General features: G+C 46.8%; 1 protein-coding gene and 1 long non-coding RNA gene across 12 annotated transcripts in view; one reads left to right on the top strand and one right to left on the bottom strand.

Annotated features, from left to right (window-relative positions):
- Window positions 1-22,507, bottom strand: part of CRACDL (CRACD like) — a 53,049-nt gene that overhangs the window by 26,497 nt on the left and 4,045 nt on the right. For 3 of the 9 annotated variants that reach the window (XM_038173203.2, XM_013093769.5, XM_027446383.3), the window contains exon 2: window positions 9,944-10,378. The exons of 1 other annotated variant lie outside the window; for it this stretch is intronic. The gene's annotated coding sequence lies outside the window, so the exon portion shown is untranslated. Of the gene's footprint in view, window positions 1-521; window positions 1,543-4,061; window positions 4,247-9,797; window positions 9,869-9,943; window positions 10,379-22,507 lie in introns of those variants that run through there. 5 more of the 9 variants (XM_038173201.2, XM_072030800.1, XM_027446399.3 and 2 more) reach the window with 5 other exon arrangements.
- Window positions 10,296-21,662, top strand: LOC140000641 (uncharacterized). Of its 3 annotated transcripts, XR_011805697.1 has the most exons (4): window positions 10,296-10,436; window positions 10,521-10,687; window positions 10,898-11,024; window positions 18,208-18,367. It is a non-coding gene; the product is annotated as an uncharacterized lncRNA (long non-coding RNA). The 3 variants fall into 3 exon arrangements; XR_011805698.1 differs by lacking the exons at window positions 10,898-11,024; window positions 18,208-18,367 and adding an exon at window positions 20,910-21,662; XR_011805696.1 differs by lacking the exon at window positions 10,898-11,024 and having other exon boundaries at window positions 18,208-18,366.

Consider the following 22,507-nt stretch of genomic DNA (forward strand, 5'->3'; position numbering starts at 1 on the left):
TATATTTAACTTGAAGTATTCTACAGATTCTAGTGTTTCTTCTTTTTTAAACCCTTTGTGAAAAGGTATAACCATTCTATTTACTCCTTTGTTCATGCAGAAAAAAATATACAAGTAAAAATAAAACAATAAATTTTCTTCTTTGCTTTTTTGAAGCAAAATAAAATTAAAATTAAAAAATACATCCAAAATTGTACATGTCCCAAGCCTGAGAGCAGGGTATCTGTAATTAAAACTGCATTTTCAGCGCAGTAGTCTGTTTGTGCTCTCTTTTCTCCATCTGGAAAACCATGATTTCATGGTTCAGTCAGAATAAAGTCATGGATGCCATTCACTGGAGGGTGACCTAAATACCGTAGAGGACCTCTTGGGGTTGTGCTGGTGACAGATGCTCACACCAGAACCTAGACCAGAGCACAAGTACACCACAGCTATTTCGATCCCCTGAAATAAGAGCAGGCTTAAGTAACGAGGCTCATAAATTCAAAGAGTGAGTGAAATGGAAATGAAACATTTATTACTCAGTGTGTCCTCCTAAAAAGTGTCCTGGGCCTGGACACTGGGAGAAGACCCATCCTCTCCGTTGTAGGCAGATGTATCTCAGCTGTAGTTTATATAGTTTATAGTTTTAAAGGAAAGTCCCCAGGCTGGATCCAGGGCTGGCAACCTGGCTGCCTCCTCCCAGGCCGGTGCTGGTTCATCGACGGAGCGCGGTGCCGGCGGCGCTGGAGGCCGTGAGCCCTCACCACAGTTGCTATGTTGTGGAAACACACGGCTTGTGAGCGGGCTGGTGAGGTGTGGCAGGGTGCCCATGACTGAGCCTCAAGGATCTGGGAGGAGTTTTATGGCCGCCGTTACCAAGGAGAGGCCTGTTTGACGCCATGAGACGAAAGGGCGTCTTCTTCTTCAGCCGGCTGAGGGGAGCTACGCAGCTCACGGAGGGACATGGGCAGGATGGGATGCTGGTGGCCAGGCTTTTGGAAGTACACTCGGAAGCCATCATTTTGGCCAACCTTGGTTTTAAGTAAATACTTGAGCAGAAACTTCAGTGTTTTGCTGAGTTACGGTTTCCACCGAAGCCATGAGGCAACGCGGTGCGCTGTCAGACCGCTCTGCGAGGAGGGGGCTGTCCGGCTCAGTGTCCCACCAAACCCAGCATTAGGCAATTACAATTAGGCAATTACATTGATTTCTGCCTTAAAATGGATGGTGGCATTTTTATTGACATGGGGGGAAGCTGCTTTTCCCTCTTCCTCTGTGGCACACTGTTAGAGAAATACTGTTTTTCACCTGTTTACCACCCAGCACGAAAGAAAATTCTGTTTTTTTTTCCCAAATACATGAACTTGAAGGGCTCTTCTATCTGTATCTCCCCTTTTTTTCCTTCAGCATAAATTATTTTAACAGTCCATCGAGGCAGATTTTCACACTTTTTCCTCAGCGTCCATAACAAACCCTCACGCACCAGAGGAAAGACTCAGTTAAAGCACGGTACTTGTGAGAGGAAAAAAAACACCAAGAGGCCAAAGGTCCACCTCAGTATGACCATACCTGCATGCCACATCCCTGATGTAAGGAGATTTGATTGTTTAATGTCATCTTCTTCAAAGCTTCACTTGAGACCTATGATGCCTGTTACATCTGTGACTTGATAGCTGTGCTGACACTGCCTACACGCCTCGAATCAGCACCCACGTGCACGGCCGATGGAGGGGAGCAGGATGGCCGAGCCTGCTCACCTCCAGTTTCCTCAAGGACCTGCAGGACTCCAAGGGCTAACTTCAATCATACCCTGCTCTGAAGACTCAGTGGAGCTCACATCCTACAGGAGTTGTCTGCTTTCCTTCTCCTCTTTTAGCAAGGGCGAGATTTACCACGCTACTGGCAGCTGCACTTTTTCTTTTTTTTTTGTTTCCCTTCAGGATTCATGTATGGGTCTTTTCACACTGGGATATCAGAGATACCTGGTTTGTCAATTTATTACAAGATTTATCAAGCCAAAATGTCTGATGACAAACTGCTAAGTGTTACCCAAGCCTATAATAGTATATTTTCTGTATTGGACTTTTCCCAGCAGAGACTGTTTTTCCATTTTCCTCCTTTCCCATGGCCTTTTAGTATGAGCTATGAGAGAGGAAACACACCTGAGAATACGTGAGTGCAGGGAAAGAGGGAATATGGCCACACAATGGGTGCTCATTCCCTTCCTTACCCCTCCCAAATGTCAAGGCACTCAAAAGTGAGTATTAAAAAAGCAAAGCTGAACCAAACAGCAGCAATTTGCACCTTTTATTCCAGTGCTGTTCAAGAACATTTGCTTGCTAGTAGGCAAAGAAACATCAGCAAATAAAGTGATTTTAAACATATGAATTTAGGGAAATCATTCACACGAGAGGAAGACCTGCCCTCTCCTCTCTGCAATACCATGATATGCACTGAAATGTCTACTGGTTTTACACAGCATTGTGGATTTAGCCACAGCAGCAGAGCTTCCATACCTCTGGAGATGCTCCACATCTCTGGCCCATGGGATTGACCAAGGCACTATGCGGATGCTCTCCCAGATCACAATCTGTATCCACCAAGCACAAAAACCCCTGCTGTTCAACATGCCTCATTGCTCAGACCCCTTCCTGCTCATACAGACCCCAACATCACCCCACTTCAAGTTCCCAAACCACAGTCTGTGCTCCCAGCTGGTAAAGCTTGAACCTACCCCAAAGTAAATCTCTCAGAGCATGCCTAATTATAAAATCTTCTCCAGAAGTCATCCATCACCTTGAGTTCAAATTATTAAGAAAAACCTCTTCTCCCTGCCCCAGTCCCCTCCTTCTGCAAGAGGAGGTGTGGGAAGCGCAGAGCAGTGCTGCACCTGAGCCAGCACTGGGCGCACAGCCCAGGTGCCAGCAGCATCCACGTGAGCGAGGTACAGTTCTCTGGAAATCCCATTTGTTCGTATAAACGCATCCAAGAAGCACGCAGAAAGGGATGTGAGAAGTTGATAACAACTGCAAATCATTTCCCCGTTTCCAAAGCCGTGCACTTCCCTGCTCCAGACTTCTCTTGATGCCAAAGGAGCACAAATTTCACTTCTCATTTAGCCTCTGACTTTTAAATCAAATGCACAGCTGCACTCAAAAACATGCTTACATGTGCACGGTCATCCCAGGAGCTTTGTCAGGAATCCCAGGCACTGTCTCTGTGACCAAAAGGCCACCTTCACTTTCCACTGCATGCCAGCACCTATAACAGCATCTGCATGTATTCCAGCTCCATTCCCATCCTCCTTGAATGGGTGATGCCCTAAAAATAATTTACCCAGGGCAGACCTGTGTGTTTGTTTTGAGAAAACCACATTTCCCTTTGTTATACCAAATAAAATACCAAAGACAAACTTTACAGAATCACAGAATCATTCAGGTTGGAAAAGACCTCTAAGACCATCCAGCCCAACCTTTATGCCAAACCAAGAAGACAGGCAGCCTGTCACTTTTTATATACATGAGTGTTTTTTATGTATCAGTGAGGATGCTGCTAGCACCCAGGTTTTTTATGGATGCCCAAAGGGACGGCATCTTCAGCAATTTATTTCTTTAATCTGCACTGTTGGTCAATGAAAGGCTCAGTGAAGAGGGCTGACATTTCTTCCAGCTCCTGCCACCCTTGCAACATGCTCTCATGTTACCCGAAAGTCTGCGTAGTGCCCGGCCACTCGTTCCTTCCCCTAGCAGTCCAAACTCATCTCTGGTGCATTTGTATTTGTTTCCACAGACCGTGCAGATCCTCTGCAAGCCTTCTGCTGTGCCCCATGCCAGCAGCACATTCCTTTCTCTATTACAAACACAGCATTTCCAAGGAACAGGGGAAAAAATCTGCTCTCTCTACCTGTTTATTTTTTGAGAATTGATAGACCTCCCTTCCCCTGTATTTTCTGCATGAAAGCAGTAGGCTAGAAGACAAATAGCACATACAATAAACTTTCCTCTCAAGCAGCTAGTGAAGAGCAAGCTTTTTGATTGCTCTTTTTTTTAGAAAACCGTGCTGCATTGAGATACACAAACCTGTGAGGTCAGAAGGAAGGAGGTCACCGCGATCGCCCAGGACTTTTTCCTGCTACAGGGAACAGATTATGCCCCGGAAAGGTGATGAGAGCTCCTCGTCCATAGCACAGCTCAGTAACTGAGGGGTAAACACCTTGTCAAAAGTCACGTTGTGCTCATGGGAAAAGCCTTAGCTTGTACGCTTTCTTTAAACAAAAGAAACAAATGCAAATCAAACATCCACATAAAAGAATTAAAAACAGGAAAAAAAAAAGTTTACATTGGCAAGAGAATGGAACAAACTCATGTGAAATGCATTATTGGTATGTAAAAGCACCTCCTTTCTTCCTTTCAATGGAAGGCTCATATTTTTTGTGATTTAACAGACAGCCCGGGAGAGCTGTTCCACCACCGTGGAAAGCGTTATTAAAAGAACACTTGGAGTAATAAAAGCACATTGACTCTCCTTCTTCTCTCTCAGCCTACCGGGATAATAGAAGTGTAGCTGTTCTGCACAAAGACCCGAGACCTCCCCCAGCTGGCTCCCTACCAGAGATCCTCTGCTGTATTTAAGAGCACAAACAGCTCAGCAAACTAGTGGAGTTTGGGGCTTGGAGCAGCCGTTCCAGCAATGGCAGCACAGTCTCTATGCTGAACTTCAATAGGATCAAGCGCGCACGCTTTGGCTAATGATGTTCTGAAGGAGCTCATCCTTTTTGTACAGTAGCGGGCTAACATCGCTGAGAGTCAAGGGTCAGAAAAGCATTAAAAATTCACCCTGCCTCTCCTTGAACAGCAATAGAAAAGAAAGCAAAATGTCTTGCTTTAGTTAGAACAAAATTACGTTTGATTCTACGCGCCACAATCGCAATTATTCTTCAATTCAGCACCGGGAACATTCCTGAAGCTATTTCACAAAAATAATTACACAAGGTCGTTTGGTATTCAGAGGGAGCACAGAAATCAACGTTGTTCTGAGGTCTCCGTGGGTTTAGACTCAGCAAAACGTAACAGGGCTTTCATTGATCCCCCCGTGCTTTTTGGAGCCGTACCTACAATAAATCGTCCCCATACATACACGCACACACACACTGTGTGGCAGAGAAAGAAAGAGTCTGGCCAGGAAGCACAGCGAGCCCCGAGGAACTGCAGGCTCTTACACCTGCAGCCCCATCAATTAGGCTAATGTAAGCAGGCTCTTGTGGAGTGCGGAGGTTAATGGGAGCTTGGGATGCGGAGAGGCTTTAGTACTAACCAAAATGAGATCCTTATGCAGCTTTCTCTGCTATTCAGAGCACAACTCCAAGCGGGCCAAGCTGCCCAGACAATGAAGTCAATTGCAACTGCGAACATTGGATCTGAATGCGGCCCCGTTTTTGTGCCTTCGGAGCCCATCTATAATGCCTTGCCTGTTTACCCTCGGCTACATAACTGTGAGGTAGTCAGCAGCTTTATTCCAACCCTCCTGTCGTCTCCTCAGAAGTTAAGGACGAGTCTTTTCACCTGAAGGCAGAACACAGCAATATCCCAGATATATATGCAACGAAAAATAGAGCATGGTTTGGCCGAACACAGGTAAAAGTGCAGGAAACAAAGAGACCAGGACGCGCTGTACGGGGTTCCTCCAGCATTCCTGTGCTGGAGGGATGAAATAAGCACTGTGATCGCTTAAGCACCGGGTGCTAAATGGAGTTAACATTAAATATTTACAGTAAAGGACAAAAAGAAGCTAGGGAATGTGGGGAGAATTAATTAAATATCCTAAAGGAATCCTGAGCCCCTCTAGGCAGAGACATGCCAGCCCACTGTCCGAGATGAGCCAGCCACGAGCAGCCTGACCCCCAGGAGTGCTGCAGAAAGGTCCCATCGGGGTCCCCAGTCCTCAGCGACCCCCGGTGCTGCTTCGGGGCAGCCCGGCCGCGGCCGTGCTCTCACCTGGAGTCCCCTCGGATGCAGCGGTAGAAAGCAGCCATGCCTCCGGGCCACCGAACTGTCCCTCTGTCCCTCTCCGGGGTCATCCCAGCAGCAAGGAGCAGTGGGGATGGCAACAGGAGGTGGCAAGGAAGGGCAGCATCCTGCCCTGCTTCGCCCCTCTGCCGGGCCCTGGCTGCGGGCTGAGAGGCCGGTGCCTTCCCCAAGGTCCACGCGGGGCTGTCCGAGAGGGACGGCCACACTCAGCGCAGGCTCAATCCTCCAAAATTTCCCCGGGCGATGGTGCTCACATATTTCCGTGATAACCGCTACCTGGTAAACACATTCCACATTCCTCTGCCAATGAACCCCACTGGCCACGCGAGCGGCCCCTCGCCTGCCTGCTGCACAAGGCTCCCTCAGAAGAGGTGCAGGAGGCAGGCTGATAGATGGCAACGAGCTCCTCCAGCACCTTTTGACTCCTCCTAATTTAGTCCTGCTCGGCTGATGCGAACTTTGCATTCCTTTGGTGGGGCTTAACGGGTTTTACTGCTACCTCGTGGAAGTCCAGAGCTGTCTCTATCCACAAGACCCTGGACGTGCCCGATTGTCCAGGACCAGTGCCAGGGAGCACGTGTGCAGGACACTCAGAGGAATACACGCAAAAATGTTAAATGCAGAACAAAGCCAGGAGATTGTAGGAAGTATGGGGAAGGATGGCACTGAAGAGCACCACCCTGGTGTTCACACGGAGGTGCTCTGCCTTCCCGTCCCCACTGCCCTACCCCTGCGCCAAGGGAGACCCAAAGGCTACACAGGGACCTGAAAATGGTGCTTGCAATGGGCAGAAACCCCAAACCAATCCAAAATTTGGGAACTTGTCCTGTTTGTCTCTTTGGGCTCCTTTCCTTGAATACTTCACAAACATTTCACTTCAACACCGAACGCCTGATAGGATGCAAGTTATTAATTGATGACTACGACAAGATTCTTATGGTTAATTTAACATGTGCAGGCACTTAACTAACAACTGTTGGGAAATATTTGTCATTAATTCAGAAATTTCCTGCCTGCAATTTGGCAGATATCATGCAAGTGAGATGTAGAAATCCAGCATGGCATTGAGAGCTCTCATCCACCACCAACACACGTGACTGTACGACACTTGAGCTTTGCCTGAAACGAGCACAACAAAATGTGCTGCGGCTTTTATAAATTAAATGGCATTGGCATTTGTGTGCCAGAAAATCTGATTTCAGAGGATGCTCTTCCAGAGGAATGGGAGCAGAGAAGCACAGGAGCTCCCTATGGGGAGTGGAAAGGACCCCATGTGGAAAGATTGTGTCTTAAGCACGTGAGTCATAAATCGCTTTGTCCACAAGGGTTCCTCAGCGCCGTGTTTCTGAAAGACCCATGGCTATCAGATGCGCTCTCCTGTCAGTCCCTTTCCCCTGCAGGGCCTCCATGAGTCCTCTCACCTCTTCCGCTTCTCTCATGGGGTAGTTTCCAGAGGAACAGCAATGTTTTGGTGCCCTTAAATCCCTGAGCTCTGTGTAGGTGTGTCAGGATAAACCATGGGAATGTACTACCAGAGGGGACTTCCCGAGCATTCAGCCCCCTATTAGTGCTGACAAACACTTCACATAACCCTTTCACAGGCCAATGAAAGCCTATTTTGAAAACAATTTCATTTTTCCCCATTCCTTTGACTGAAATGCTCTTCTGGGAGCTTGTTAGAAATGTCCTGACTAAACAGCCAGTCTATAGCTATTTTATTTTTATTTTTTGGTGCCAACACTACCCTTTTCTTGAGGCAGCTTTTGTCTCTTGTCAGCAGTATTTAGAGAAGATGGTCGTCTCCCCTTTCAGCTCTCCAGCTCCCAGCTAGCCTTGCAGGGGCTGGTAGACAGGCACTGGCGATGCAAGCACTCACTTTCCACCTCTGGCCTGTTCTCTACTGCAGAGCAGAACATGCCTCCTGCATTTCCCATCAAGAAATACCATCCATTGCAAGGTCTGTGTCCCAATAATCTTCCCAGGCTTGGCTCTTCCACATCTCCGGGCACCCAGATTTGCGATGCCGGCTGCTGACATCAGCCTACAGGGCCCGTTCCAGATTTTTGTTAAACCCCTAAGCGCTGGCACACACTCCCTTGGCTGGACTCTGAAGTGCCTGGCCATCTGCACATCCGCAGAGGGCCTCCAGTGTAGGTGTAGCAGGGAAATATTTAGCCTTTTCCATCCAGCTGGCAAATTCACTAGCTCAAGCTTGACAAGGAAAATCTGACCCTGCTTGCTTAGGGGCCTCCTTCCTTTTAACCATTTTTTTTTATTCCAGACATTTTAGAAGTACTTGAGTCAGGGAATGAGGTCTCTAGCAGAGTTCCCAGCTCTGACAGAAGACTGTTACTGAGAGGACACCACAGCTTTTGCTTTGTGAACAAAAGCAAGCAGGCAGCGCCGGATAGCTTAACCTCTCGGGCCCCACGCTATCCTCTGAGGATGCTGCTTTGCTAAAACAGCCAGATCGAAGTGACTGCAGAGGTTTCTGCTGTTACCTGTCTCCTGAAAGTTGCTGATCTTGAGAAAGGAACAATTAAATGAAACGTGAAGCTCAGGTATTTCTCCCTCTCTATCCTATATCACCTGAGCACACAGGAAGTGTGACGTTTACCCACTTAGGAGATCCTTTTGTAATCAGGAACATCCTGAACTACAGGCCCTGTATAGATTTTTTCTCTCTTCTTAACTGCACAGATACACCGCGGGTGCTAGGGATGCAGGTATGAGTTTTCCCATACATTGACACAGACAAAAAGGTTGGGATACCAAGCCAGCCATTCAAGCACTGAAAAGCAGCCGCTGTATCAGGTATGCAACGTGAGACTCTGGGAGCTGTTTTTCTGAATACTAAGCGTGGAAAATATCAATTGAAACCACACTTACTCAGTCTCTCTGAAGAAATCAGGTCCTGAATGCCCTAGAGTCAGCATTCAAACTAAACAGCTCCATATTAGAGATCATTAAAAAATACAGCTTAAATTATTTTTTTTTTATATCCCTGTTTAGAATACCTCGCTACAGCCTCCTGTGCAAAAAAAAACCCACAGACATGCTTGCAGCGTGTCTGTCCGAGACACGCAGCCAGCTCTTTGGCTGATGCCACTTGGCAGGCCTCTGCTCAAGTTAACTGGGGCTAAGCCAAATCCCACTGCTGAAGAGCTGGAGCGTAGTGCTCACAGACTGCTGAAAACAGCAAGCTGAATCGCTTGTGTGCACCTGGCGACATTCATTCCCACGTTTTTCAAAATATGAGAACTGTATTTTCTGTGAGAAACGGTCCCTCGGAAAACTATCGGGCCACCCCTGTGCTGGCACTAGATACGAATACACCCTGGTGTAAATCCCACGATCTCTGGTGTTTGTGAGTAAAGAAGGGGGGCTACAGCACACACGGGAATGTTTTTTGGTCCAAATATTTTTTTTAGAACAGCACAATACTTCAACTTTTGCACTTGTCGAAGGGTTTCTACTTGCAATCTAGGGAAGAAAGTAAAAAATCCGAAAGAAACCCCACAGTGCTAACAACCACAGGCAGCGTTGCCGGCCTGTGCAAACAATACAGTCAGGAGGACTTGCTGCTTTCCATTTTGTAACCATGCTACAAGCAGCTGGTCTCTGAGAGAGTGGCAACCAAAAACTCTTGACCACTTAGAGGTTTTTCATTAGCCCATTCTACAATAAACAAACCAAAGTAATTTAGAAGTTGTTTTCAGCACTATCTAAGCAGATAGCACAAGGAACTAGGGAAGATAGTTTATCTTTCCTCTTTATTTTTTTACTTACCTTCCGATGAAACTTTACTAAGTCCAAGGACAGGTCAATACTTGCGCGAGTGAATGTTGTGCATCGGTGTAACCAAGAAACGCACTGCACCTGCAGGAAATCTACCTTTAAGGCAACTCAGACGTGAACTTTCTTCAGCTGCTTACCTGCATCCGTTCCTGTTTTGCCAGATTTGACACGACACAAAAGGCTACTGGTGCTTCAAAAGAGATCTGTCACCTTGCCAAACTTCTGAGTGCTAGCAAACACAACGGAGGTGCTTTAAGGTTTGCGTGGAGGATCCTGCAAAGCCTCGATTCAGTTCGACTTGGGCGGCACACGCTACATCCCCTCAGTTATCCAGCACCGGGCTCTGCTCTGCCTTCCCAAAGTGTGAGGTCCCTGCATCTGGTGCCGAATGAGTCAGTGGAGGGAGAAAGCACCAGTATCCCCCAGTTGCTAGGAGACCAGCGGGGAGATCCTGACCTGAATTCTTAGCGCAGGCTGATGTTGCTCGGGGAGCTCAGCCGGGTCTCTCCTGGCAAGGCAGGGAAAAGTTCCTCCTGGCTTCGCAGAGGCAGCGGGATGGCAACGAACTGCTCCTGGGACAAAAAAAGGCACCTGTCATGAAAAGGGGGAGCGCACGTGCAAAAACTGGGGGTGAGTTTTCTGTCCTTTGTGCCAAGGAGGCTCTAAGTTCTTAAGCTTGAAATAAGATCTTTGTACTTCAATCTTTGTCATTAGAGAAAGTGGAAGAAACCACCCAGCACATACTTGGTTAACAGATGAAATGACAGAAGGTTAAACATGCAAACCCAAGAAATTAAGGTTGTCCTGGACACCTGTGCTACAAAGAGTACTCTAAGCCAAACTCGTAACACAGAAAACAGAAGAGAATTAAGTCGGGAAAGGTAAGATGACACACAAAATCTGCATTTTCTGACCTTTCAAATATTTTAAGTTACTGTCATGCCAGTGCATTCATTACCCTGTTTAGCTTGCAGCCTCCTCGGTATGCATTTTCTAGAAGATGAAAAATAAGAGCTGAATTAGGGCTGAAGAGCTACAGAACCTCTGGGTCCCTTGGATGGCAAATAATTGACCCTAGTTAACCTTTATAGTGAAAGAAAATAATGACTCATTGGATGCAGCGTAATATAAATGCGTTGCACAGAGGAGAACATCAGGAAAAATATGCCTGTTTGCTTTCTGCTGACTACATGAACGTCTCCACTCTGGGAAACAAGGGTAAGAAAGCAGTGCCGAGCACACCACGCTGGGTATTTCCCCTGATGGCAGGAGGTGACCAGGGAGAACAAGGAGGATGAGGGGTGTCGCTGCAGGAGCGATTTCTCTGATTCTGGCTGAATGCTTCCCTGTCACACCTGGGCATATTTCACTTATAGGAGCAGCTCCCACCTTGCCGGGGTGGGCTCTGCCACAGGCTCGGTGCTGTGCCCACTGCCTTGGGCATCCTGTCCCAGTGCCCGACCCCCCTCTGGGTGCAGACCCTTTCCCTAACCCCCAGCCTGACCCTCCCCTGCCCCAGCTCCATGCCGTCCCCTCGGGTCCTGTCGCTGTCCCCAGAGAGCAGAGCTCAGCGCCTGCCCCTCCGCTCCCCTCGTGAGGGAGCTGCAGGCTGCCATGAGGCCTCCCCTCAGCCTGCTCTGCTCGGGGCTGAACACACCAAGGGGCCTCAACCTCTCCTCATGTCTTGCCCCCCTGACCCTTCACCATCTTTCTAGCCCTCCTTTGGACACTCTCTGATAGTTTTATGTCCTTTTTATGTCCAGAGCAGAGCAGGACAATCCCTTCCCTTGACCACTAGCAGTGCCGTGCCTGATGCACCCCAGGGCAGGGTTGGTCCTTTTGGCTGCCAGGGCACACTGCTGGCCTGTGCTCAACTTGTTGCCAACCAGAACCCCCAGATTCCTAAGGTTTATAGCAGATACACGTATACACCAGCCAGCCAGCCCATGGGTAGAAGTACTTTTAATGAAGAGTCCCAGTCAGAGGAAGACCGGCCTGTTATATCTACAGGAGTCCAGATGTGACCCTAAAATGTTTGTTTTCCACCACTTACTACAACATTTTTACCTGTTAAAAACAAAACAAGGGTTTAGTAGAAGGGAAATGCACACAAGCATCTGCAGAAATGCCAGACCATCTCAACCGTGCAATGGCACACCTAGCAGCCGATCTCTTGGCTGTGCTTGAAATCTTCCCCTCCCTCACAAAGCCTGTGTTTACCCAGAGAAGCCGTCTATCCCTTCCGTAATTGCAACAGCCTAAAAGCAGATGAATATTGTGATGCTTCAAATACCCTCCTGAACAAGAGCCAAAGCCCAACATGTTGATAGGAAAATTATAGGGTTTCTGTTCATTTCCCTTCTCTCACCTTTTCTGCAGAAATAGGAAGAGCCCAGGGCTGTCTTATCTCAAAGGCACCGAAATTTCCAAACAATGCAGTTAGAGATGTCATGACCCAGGGAGCAGCAAAGATGAATGAATCCAGATTTTTTAAAAAGTCCCAATAAAAAAATTAAATCATTGTAGATAACCAAGCAACATTTGGAGGGAGTAAACTGTGAAAATTTAAGATGTTAAATATACACTTGCCTGCTGCTAAAGAAAAGCTGATTGCATAACACAGTACCGAGTGTAAGTCAGGAATCAGAGCTCTGTGCAGCACAACTCAACTTTAACTAGTATAGGTATTCTGAAACAATTTTATTTATGAAAGGCAATCCAAAAAACAGCATCATCAGATGGCAGAATGATGCAGAGACCCTGTTCATAGCAATAGCCGTATATTAGATAGCACTAGGTTCTTTTTTTTTACTGGATTCTTCTTTTGCAAACCAAATGGAGTGGATTTCAGTGCATTTGCTTCCTACAAACTCTTCCAAATTGCTTTTCTGTTGAGGAGCACGAGCTGACACCGAACAGCAGAAATCAGAGGAAAAAAGAGAAAGCCTGGCAAAATGAAAAGTGCAGCAAAAACAAGCTTTCAAAAATAAGGCCCTTATTAGAGGCAAAGAGAAATTTCAGGACACAAGCATGAAAGATTTGAGATGAAATGGAGAATTGCTGAGCCTGAGAGAGAGAGGGAAAGGGGAAGCCTTTCAGGGGGCAGGACTTTCAGATGTGAAGCAGATCTTAACAAGGATGGGTAGACTGCAGAGAAGGGTCCTACAGTAACAAGGTGTTAAGCGAGAAAGAAAGGGAAAAAAGAGAAAGAGGTAGTGAAATAAAGAGAAAAATGTTCTCACATTTTTCTGTATACAGACTGAAGGGCGTTTACCAGGACTGCCACAGGGGTAGACAGCCAAGGGAGATACTTGGAGATGAAGAAATTGCTTCATTTAAGTGCCACAATCCAACCATCTCCTGGCCATGGGTGAGCAAACAGCTCATTTTTTTATCATTGACACTGCTGGCAAAGCTGCCAGTTGTTGTACAGCCATTAATTTTTTAGCTGTTCTCGAGCACAACCAAAATTCTGTGAAGAATCAAGGGAAATTTTACATTTCTACTGGGTGGAAAACGGGTTGTGAGTGGTATACGGAGCAGAATGGTAACAGGCGATAAAACAGTGAGAACTGCCAAATAATAAAGCAGTTTTATGTCAGTTAGCTTAAAAAAAAATGCAGATAGGAACAACGCTGCTGGAAATTCAGCCTGAAATGAGAGCCCAAACCGGCCACATTTCCTTCCTCTGGACATCTCCTCGGTTTGAGTCCTGAACAGCAAGAATGGGTGAGCAGTAAAAGGGCTGTGGGTGGGGTGCAGAAAAGCCACACCGTATGGTTAAAAACAATCAGTCAGATCTTCTTATTGTTTAAACATGCATGACTGCACCGGCTTCATTTTATGCCAGCTTAAGATGCCAGCCAAACGCACCGCACCGAGGAAGAGGAAGGCAGCAGTTCCCTCTACCCACAGAGCTCTGCCTGCAGGCAGGTTTTGGCAAGGCACGTGTCTTCTCCGGGGGAAGATGCTTAACGAAGGGTTTGATCTCCCTGAGGCATACAGAAGGATGCTAATGTACTGAGCTCGTCATGCACACCTTGTAATAAAATATGGGCTTCAAAATTTGTGTTTCAACACAGCCCGAGTTTAACCACAGACAGACGAGCTGCTCCTCCCAGCCCTGAAATCCTGCCAGGCTCCCTGCTGCCCGCCATGGGATACCTACCACCACTCCACGGGGACAGAGAGCAAACCCTTAACCAAGGTTTCACAGAAATAAACTGCTGCTACCCTCTCAATGAGAGGAGAGTGACGTGCCAGGAGGCAGCAAATCAACGTCTGCGTGTCCGGAGCTGTCTTGTAAATAACCTTTACAAGAGAAATAGTTTGCATTTACAGAAAGTGCGGGGCAATGAATTATTCATCCCAGTGGAGGGACTGAAATAGTGTCTTTTGTTAGCCTGGTTATTGGAGACTGAGGGAAAATAAAGACAACTGGACTTTCTCAGATGCCATAACCGATCGGTAACCACGCAGACAAGCTGGAAGGGATTTTTTTTCAGTGAGAGTTGCAACCATTTTCCATGTAAGTGTCAGAAACTGACAGTTAATGCACGAAATATAGCTGCTACGCCATCAAGTACATGAACCTTACTATCAACAGAGGCATTAAAGACTGACATTATGGTACTGATTTTTTTTCATTTCACTACAGCTGGTGCCTGCGTGGTGGTATTATTTTTTCTCTTTAATGCCACAGGCCTGGACAAGAAGACCAATACTCGTTGTAAAATGATCCCCCAATTGCTCTTTATGGGAATAATAAGAAGAATCGGTCTGCCAATAAAGCTGGCAGCTACTGGAGAACCTGGATGTTCAGGATGTGCCACGGTCTCCACATTTTTTCAGAAAAAAAGTACATGTATAAGTTTAAGGATGTCTTAAACACATATAAGTTTAAGAATAAGACCCAGAACTGAATTATTATAATGTAAAAGACAGGCTAGCAGCTGTGTGCACTTAGATTATAAAAAAAACAGACAAAGCACTGACCTGTACAACAGAAATTGCAATAACATCTGCGAGACTTCTGGGCTCTGGAATCACATTCCCTGACAGCAAAGTTTCCAACAGAAAGGCTGGGCACTTAGGTGAAACACCACTTCCCTTTCCAGCGAGTTGTGCTTCTCTTCAGCAGCTTTATTTAAAAGCCTAAGAGCAAAACCACATGCATCTCCCTTCTCCGGGAAGTAGTGTGGCAAAGTAACAACCTGTGACGGCAGCAGCGTAAAACCAGATTTATAAATCTCTTTCAGAATTAGGAATATATCAGGCTGCCCTCTTTGCTTACTCTCTGCTTGTCTTCTTAGTCCTTTTCTACGAGACAGATTCCTATAAGGCATCTCAGACCTGCAGTGTCTGTATTTACTCTTCAACACGGAGCACGGCTTGTGGTCTCACAAACACAGAAGCGCTGCTACGTCTTGGGTTTTCTCTGCTTGGCAATTTGGTGCCTTACGTTTGAGCCCTCAGCACTGCCAAGGCTTTTAACACTTCACAGACCTTCCCACAGGGTCAGGATCTGACACGAATTCCCAGCAACTTCATCTCTGCTGTGAGCAGGTATTTAAAGCAGCCCTTGGACTCATCTTCTCCTTTCCCCTCATACATCGCCAGATGGCTTTATTTAATGCCTAGTCCCCAGACTGGCTCTTAGATTGATTTTTTCCTCTGCACTTGCCATCTGCTGGTCCAGGCAGCTAAATGATACACTTGCTTTTCGATCTCACAGCATCGATTCCTTCTTGCTGTTGGCTTGGCATCCGAAATAGAAAGGCGGGCAGACAGGAAGGTCTGGGCAAGGCTGTGCTTGACCAGCAGGAATTGTCTCCTTCTGCCTTTGAGAGCTACATATAAAAGTTTTAGGAGGCAAAAGAGCACAAAGCCAAGAGAGACGGGTACCGAGGTGGCCTGAAGCGAGTTGTCTCAAGGCTGTGGCTTGGATGGAGGATTTCCAGCCCCAGCTGTTGGCATCGTGAGGTCTTGTACAAAGAAAAGCTCTCGTGTTGTGCACCAGCTAATGGCAGAGAATCGCCCGCACACTTCCAAGAGAAACAAATGCTGCATGGAAAAACCTTTCCTTGGCTCCTCTAAATCATTTTTCAGAGGCTCCAGGAACAGTAACAAATGATTCAGGTGGAGATGGGTGCCATACACCCAGCCTGGGCAGCACTCTGCCCAGGGAAAGGCAAGTGGCTGCTGCCCAGGCTGCCAAACACCACCAGCAGCTGCCTGGAGAGGGCACGAGGAAGAGGACAGAGGAAGCATGCAGGCAGGAGGAAGGAAAAAACCTGAATGTTTAACAGCAAGATGTTCCTGAGCTGCCTGAATGAGCACAAGGCCTGTGAGAAGTGGCTGAGGGAATGGGGGTGTTTGGTCTGGAGAAGAGGAGGCTCAGGGGAGACCTCATTGCTCTCTGCACCTACCTGAGAGGAATATGTGAGGAGCTGGGGGTCGGCCTCTTCTCACAGGTAACCAGTGATAGGACCAGAGGGGATGGCCTCAAGTTGCCCCAGGGGAGGTTCAGGCTGGCAGTGAGGAGACATTTCTGCTCAGAAAGAGCAGTCAGGCACTGGGACGGGTTGCCCAGGGAGGTGGTGGAGTCACCGTCCCTGGGGGTGTTCAAGGAGAGGTTGGGCCTGGTGCTTGGGGCATGGGTTAGTGGCAGACTTGGCAGTGCTGGGTTAAAGGTTGGACCAGATGATCTCAGAAGCCTCTTCCAACCTAAGCGATTCTCTGATTTTTTTAGAGAAGACTCTGGAGTGTTCACAGCTCCAAGCACAACAGCTTCTTGTGCTGGCCGAGTCCTCTGAATGCCATGAGAATACAATTGAATAATAAGAGCAGTAAAACGCTTGCTGCTATTCATATTGGAGGAGATCTCGCATGGCTCTGGACAAATCACAGACACAGCAACGCTCTTAACAAAGACATTCTCTAATCCTCTCATTATTATTGTTGCTCTCTCTTAAAGGTATTTCAGGACAGAAAACGCATTCATTTCATGAAAAAAAAAAATCGTTCTTGAATGCCACAAGAGCCCAATTGTTTATGCAAATAGCCTGAGAGCTCTCATTGCCATGTTTCACTGCATTCTTTAATTTGCAAAGGCACTTGTCTTTTTCTGTTTCTCCTGTGGTGTTTTTTTTGGTGGCACGGACAACACCACATAGGGAAGTAAGGGGGAACAGCGCTAGGGCTGCACAGCCCAGAGCTTTTAACATTCAGATCAATGCTGATACTACAGAGCTGGTGGTGGTTTAGCAGAGCTCCCACCCTCAGTTAGGAAATTCATGAGCATATCCCAGCTGTTCAGTGTCCTTAGTCTCAGCAGCCTCGATCCAACGTCCCTTGAAGCCACAGGAAAGGTTTCCTGATTACTCAGTGAGTGCCAAACCAAGCACAATCGGAGCACAGCTGACGAACAAGATGCATAAATCATCAGCAATACAAATTCCTTCACTCTTCAGCTGTATGGCACTGACACGCCTACTCCAGGCCTTAGTGCAACCCAGTATTTTGTCTGCCTGGTGTTCAAGGGAGTGGCACTGAGAAACCTTAAACCTTAAAGTCCCCCAGCTGCTTTACGGACTTCACGATGGTGGCTTGCACCAGTCGGGCTCCTGCTCGGCATCGTTATGAATGGAGGTGACAAGTCACGAAGCGCTGCATCTGCTTCGAGAAGGTGGAACAACCAGCCACAAATAACGAGATGCATAACTCAGCACCAGATACAGCAGAAGCCAGGCCCATGTCTGAAAGCTGCTCTGGTGCAGGTGTTAGTAGGTGTGCTGCATAAAGGACGGGACCGCACCACCAGCCTGCATATCCATGGTAACTGAGCGAGGATCTCCTGGGGAAAGGAGCAGCGAGGTGGGGGAACAAAGGAGCTTTATTCCTTTCCCCTTTTCATTAGGGCTAAATAGCTCGCGCTTTATACAGTGAGATTAGTTAGGCTGGGGCCATGCCCACAAAAAAAAAAAAACAAAAAAAAAAAACAAAAAAGAAACGCAGAAAAGGAACAATGTGGGTTCCTCAGCTCCTTCATTCCCTGGGGGGCTTGGCAAGCCTGCTCTCTGGTCCACCTCTCTGCCTGTCCTCAGCTGTCCCACCTCGGCTGAACACCCCCCGTTGGGCTGCAGATGACCCACTACAATGTGCACGCTGCAGCGCAGTACACAAGCCAGGCACCTGTTGCTTGAGGCATGTAAGCTAAAAAAAAAAAAAAAAAGGAACAAGGGGCTGCTCGCAGCTAGTCAGCACTCAGGTACGAAGTCCCAGCGTGGCTCATTCCTCTTTGTGGAGATAAATATGTTCTGGGCATGTTTATGACGATGCAATTGCATCCGCTCTAGATTGTCAAATCCTAATCTTTAGTGTGTTGTAATTACTCATAAAGGCTCCATGGCTGGATAAGGACAGCATCCAGCGAAAGACCGAGCTATTGCACCAGCAATGATTGACTGGGATCTCTACAAGCAATACCAGCCTCCTGCTGCATCTGCCTTCGAGCTGCATTGCCCTGACGGTCCAGAGGGCACCCCCTCGAGCTCCTCCTCTGCTGCACACCCCAAAGGACCCCGGCAGAAGCACCGTTGCTCTCTGTTTCCTTCCAGATGGCATCAGGGCAGTGCCACAGCTGGCACAGAGTGTGCTGGCTGATAATGAAATAAATTGCTGATAATGAAATAAATCTTTAAATTCTACTATATCTTTAAGAAAATGGGACTTACCTAGCTTTTTTTTTTCTCCAATAACATATAAGCTCAGGAAAAAAAAAAGCAGTTTGCTCTCCTAGTTGGTTCTGGAAGTCTTACAATGGACAGTTGTGCGTCAACTATTTGCACCACCGCTTTTCCAGCTCCATGAAATGAGCACTGATTTCTGCAGCACGCTGTGTTTTCATTCCTTGATTAACTCCCATTCTGGCTTTCACTGTAAGCCAGCGACGTCTCACTAGATTTGAAATAACAGCAGTACTCGTATTAATTTCCTTCTACATGCTCAGCTGCTCGTAGCTTTGTCCAAGCTGACTCTGCCTCCAAGAGGCAGCGAGTCTGACACGCTCAGACTCACACTTTGACTCAGCAAAGCAAACCATGGGCTTCTCCGGCAGTTTGTACAAGGTGCCCAGGACGTTCTGACGCCAGCCGGAGCATGCTATCAGCCAACCCACAGCCAACACAATTAATTAAAATGTTTAAAAGCTGAAGTGTTGCTTTGCTGACATTTCACAGTCCTGCTGTTCCTAATCTGAAGCTCATTTTAATGAGGAATCTTCTCATGTAGGTAGGAACATCTAAGTTTTTTTCTCTTCTACACCAGCAAATAGCTTCTGCTTCCTCACCCTGGCCTATTAAAGCAGGTCCTGGCTCCAGGTCACCAAACGCTGTACAAATCCATTGTGGAATATCATATGATGCAATGACTCCACAGCAAACTCTTGGGCTGAGCTAATACGAGCTCCCAGCTTTAGTCCAAAGCAAACAGAGTTGGGACGATGCTGAGTGTGCTTTTGTAAATTCCAGCCTAATTCAACCCTGAAGAGTGGACTGCGAAAACAAAACGGTGTGGTCACTGGTAAATATTACAGTGAAAACTAACTTATCTGCATGTTGGTCAGTTTTGTTTTGCATCACTTTTTGGAAACAGGTGACAATTTTGCAGTGACAATTAGGCTGATAAGAAAAGCTAATAGGAAATGAGTCGCTATATTGCGGAGATAGAGCTGACAAAATGTACTGCTGTAGGCGTGGCTGGAAAAACAGCCAAATACCTTTCGTAAGAATTTGCAACCTCTTTTTGTGGAGATGGAGCTGGGAAGTCCCTAGGGGAAGCTACCGCCTCTGTGGTCATTTCGTTCCCTCCAGGCTTGGAGGCCTCACAGCTCCATCGCTGCTCACTCACCAGCTACAGGGCTGAAGCCTGAACTGCCCAGTCCAAAGTCCCCGTGAGTCCAGCAGCAAGGCTCACCCCGAGACGCAGCTATCTGCACACACAGTCCTGTTATAACCCAAACTGGGGCTGTGGCTGCACTACAGCTAGCAGCTTTCATTCATAACAAGAGTGCAGTGCAGCTGAGCTGGTTACTAAACCAGACAGTTAAAGCAACATGGATAAAAATCGCAGAATTAGACTGAAAGGTTGTGGTCTAGTCGCCAGTAACCCCCTTTATTTTCCTTTGACTATGATTTCAACTTACTTCTGGGAAAGAAATGCCTGTCTTTTTCCCCATCATCTTCCCATCGTTAAATTTGAGGCTAAAAAACAACTGGGGAGAATTGATAACCAAAGTTGTTGTATAACCTCCCTCTCGTGTGGGTTCATTCACAGCATACGCTCCTCCGCGGGTAATGATGTGACACAGATTGGAGCTGACACTGAAGATGACCCACACCCTGCACAAGCCTCGCAAAAACTGCCTCAGTATTCACTTTCCCAGCTTGGCAAACTACAGCCTCCCCACTCGGCGTCAAGCTAAAACATTTGGTAGAATAATTCTTGGCTTCCTTCCACCCCAAACAAATTCATCAGGCAGATATATAAACTCAGCTTCGAGTTTCGGGACAAACAGAAGCAAGGGATATGTAAAACTGGAGGTATAAAAATGGTGCAGTGGCTAGAAGATGGGTTCTTGTACATCTTGCACGTAAGGATAATGGAAGGTTTTGTCTATTTTTGAGGTCTCTGTCTCCAATTAAGAATTTAAGACAAGTTTTAAACAAACCAGACAACCGTGGAACAATTTTAATCCCTGGGTGAACAAATCCCTCGGGGGACCTGGCTGCAGAGCCATCAGTGGGCATTTCTGTTCCGCCTTAGCAGCAAGTGAGGCACAACCTGGCTTCGGCAGCGAGCCCCACAGCACCGAGAGACATCATCTTTAGGTTAGGGGCTCTCATCTAATGGGGAAAAAAAAATCAGGCAGCAATAAGGTGAATAATTTGTTCTGGAGAACCTGCTGTCACTGCGGGATCAGACTCAATGATACTCATGCAGCACCTGTAAGCTCAGTAATCCAGACGTACTCCGAGCTTTCCCTGTTCAGATGTAGTCCTAGAGTCATTTTTTTCTTTGTTTTGTTTTGTTTTTTATCCCTAGGCACCCAGGAATAATGTCCCCAATCCGTTTTGCTGGCTTATGGAAGACGACACAAAAATAATACTGCAAGCCTTTTCCTCCTGCTCCCTCTTCCAAGCAAATAAAAAAAAAGAACAGCTCCGTATTCTGCTTCGAGGTCTTGCTTCGAGTCTATGTGTGCGGTCATGGAAGTTGCAAAGGGCAATTCCAGCACTACCTGCCAGCGCCAGGCAGTTAAAAGACAGGCAGAAATAGTTAAGTATTAAGTAGGCTGTGAAAGGGCTTATGAGGAAGTAATTAAAAGGGAAGCGAAGTCACAAGGACGCATTATTTGCACGGTGACGCTTTGCTTTTCCCCAGCATCCTCCCCCTGAGAACTCTGATGGGTGCAGCCCGCTGAAATCACCCAGCCCCAGTGAGCACCCCGACTTTATTTAAGAAACCCAAGTAGCAAAGAATCACAGTGCTCTTCATCAACACGTCCAGCAGCAATTAGGCAAGCTGCAGCATAATTTCTTCCTCCTTTCATCTTGCTTCGAGCAAGATGTGAAAAGGAGCTCGGCTGCGAGATAAAAAAAATCCCGGGCATTGTCTACCATAGCTCCCATTATTGTGAATCAAATAAACTTTGAGATAAGCACATATGTGACAGGAATATTGGAGAGCAGTAAATAGGACATGGATTTAGGAGATTGGCTGACCCGTTTTAACTGCTGGCTTACCCAGAGATCAGCTCCCACAAGTTTCTCATCTGCTCTTTTCCATTCACGCTCCTTTTTGTACCTTTGCTCATCACATCGCTGAAGGCACTACGGACTGATCCCTCTTTGGCTAAAGGCACCAGTCAAGCTATTTTTTTAGGATGCTGCCACCTATAGTTTTTCCAAAGACCACATCACCCCTGCACAGCTTTGATTCTAATTTACATTTATAAAAACGGCATCGTTATCCTTCGATACAAACCTTGATTACCCCCACACACAAGGGAAATGTGAAATAAAGTTTTGGGGACACTCTCTTGTCACCTCTGTGATTCCCAGCCCCAAAGACCTTCCCAGAGGAAAGAGACTGAGCTTTTGGGGGAAGCATGCCACTGCTGTAAGATTTCCTGATTTCTTAATTTTTATAGCAGGCAGTGCCTTTTTATCTATGCATCTAAGTCCTACTTTAAGCTCCATGTTATTGGGTATTTATAGCTTCTATAGTATTAGACAGCGAACTAGAAGACGGAGATGTTCTTTTGTTACTCTATTTTTCCTTAAATAGAGTTGCTGACACTGATGTGATAAGAAAAGAATGGCATGAAGGCAGACAAACCAGGTAATCTTTCCATCTCGCTTCATCACTCCCAGATACAAAGGTATAAAACTGCTACTCCTCTCCCCTGCCTGGCCACCTTTGAGTGCTACAGAGGCAGAAACAAAGCACACTTTAAAATTACCACCTGGAAAAAAAAAATGGGAGCTCATTGACATTCAAAACAAATTGCCTTTCAAAGAAAATAAACTGCTTTGCTGGGTAAAAAAGCTAGAGCTATTGTGTATTTTTATCCACAGAATATAATAAAGTGTTTATGGAGACTGTCGCTTAGCAGTGCGGAGCTGAAGGGCTTTTTATAA

Source organism: Anas platyrhynchos, chromosome 1 (genome assembly GCF_047663525.1).
Source record: "Anas platyrhynchos isolate ZD024472 breed Pekin duck chromosome 1, IASCAAS_PekinDuck_T2T, whole genome shotgun sequence".
NCBI lineage: Eukaryota > Metazoa > Chordata > Aves > Anseriformes > Anatidae > Anas > Anas platyrhynchos.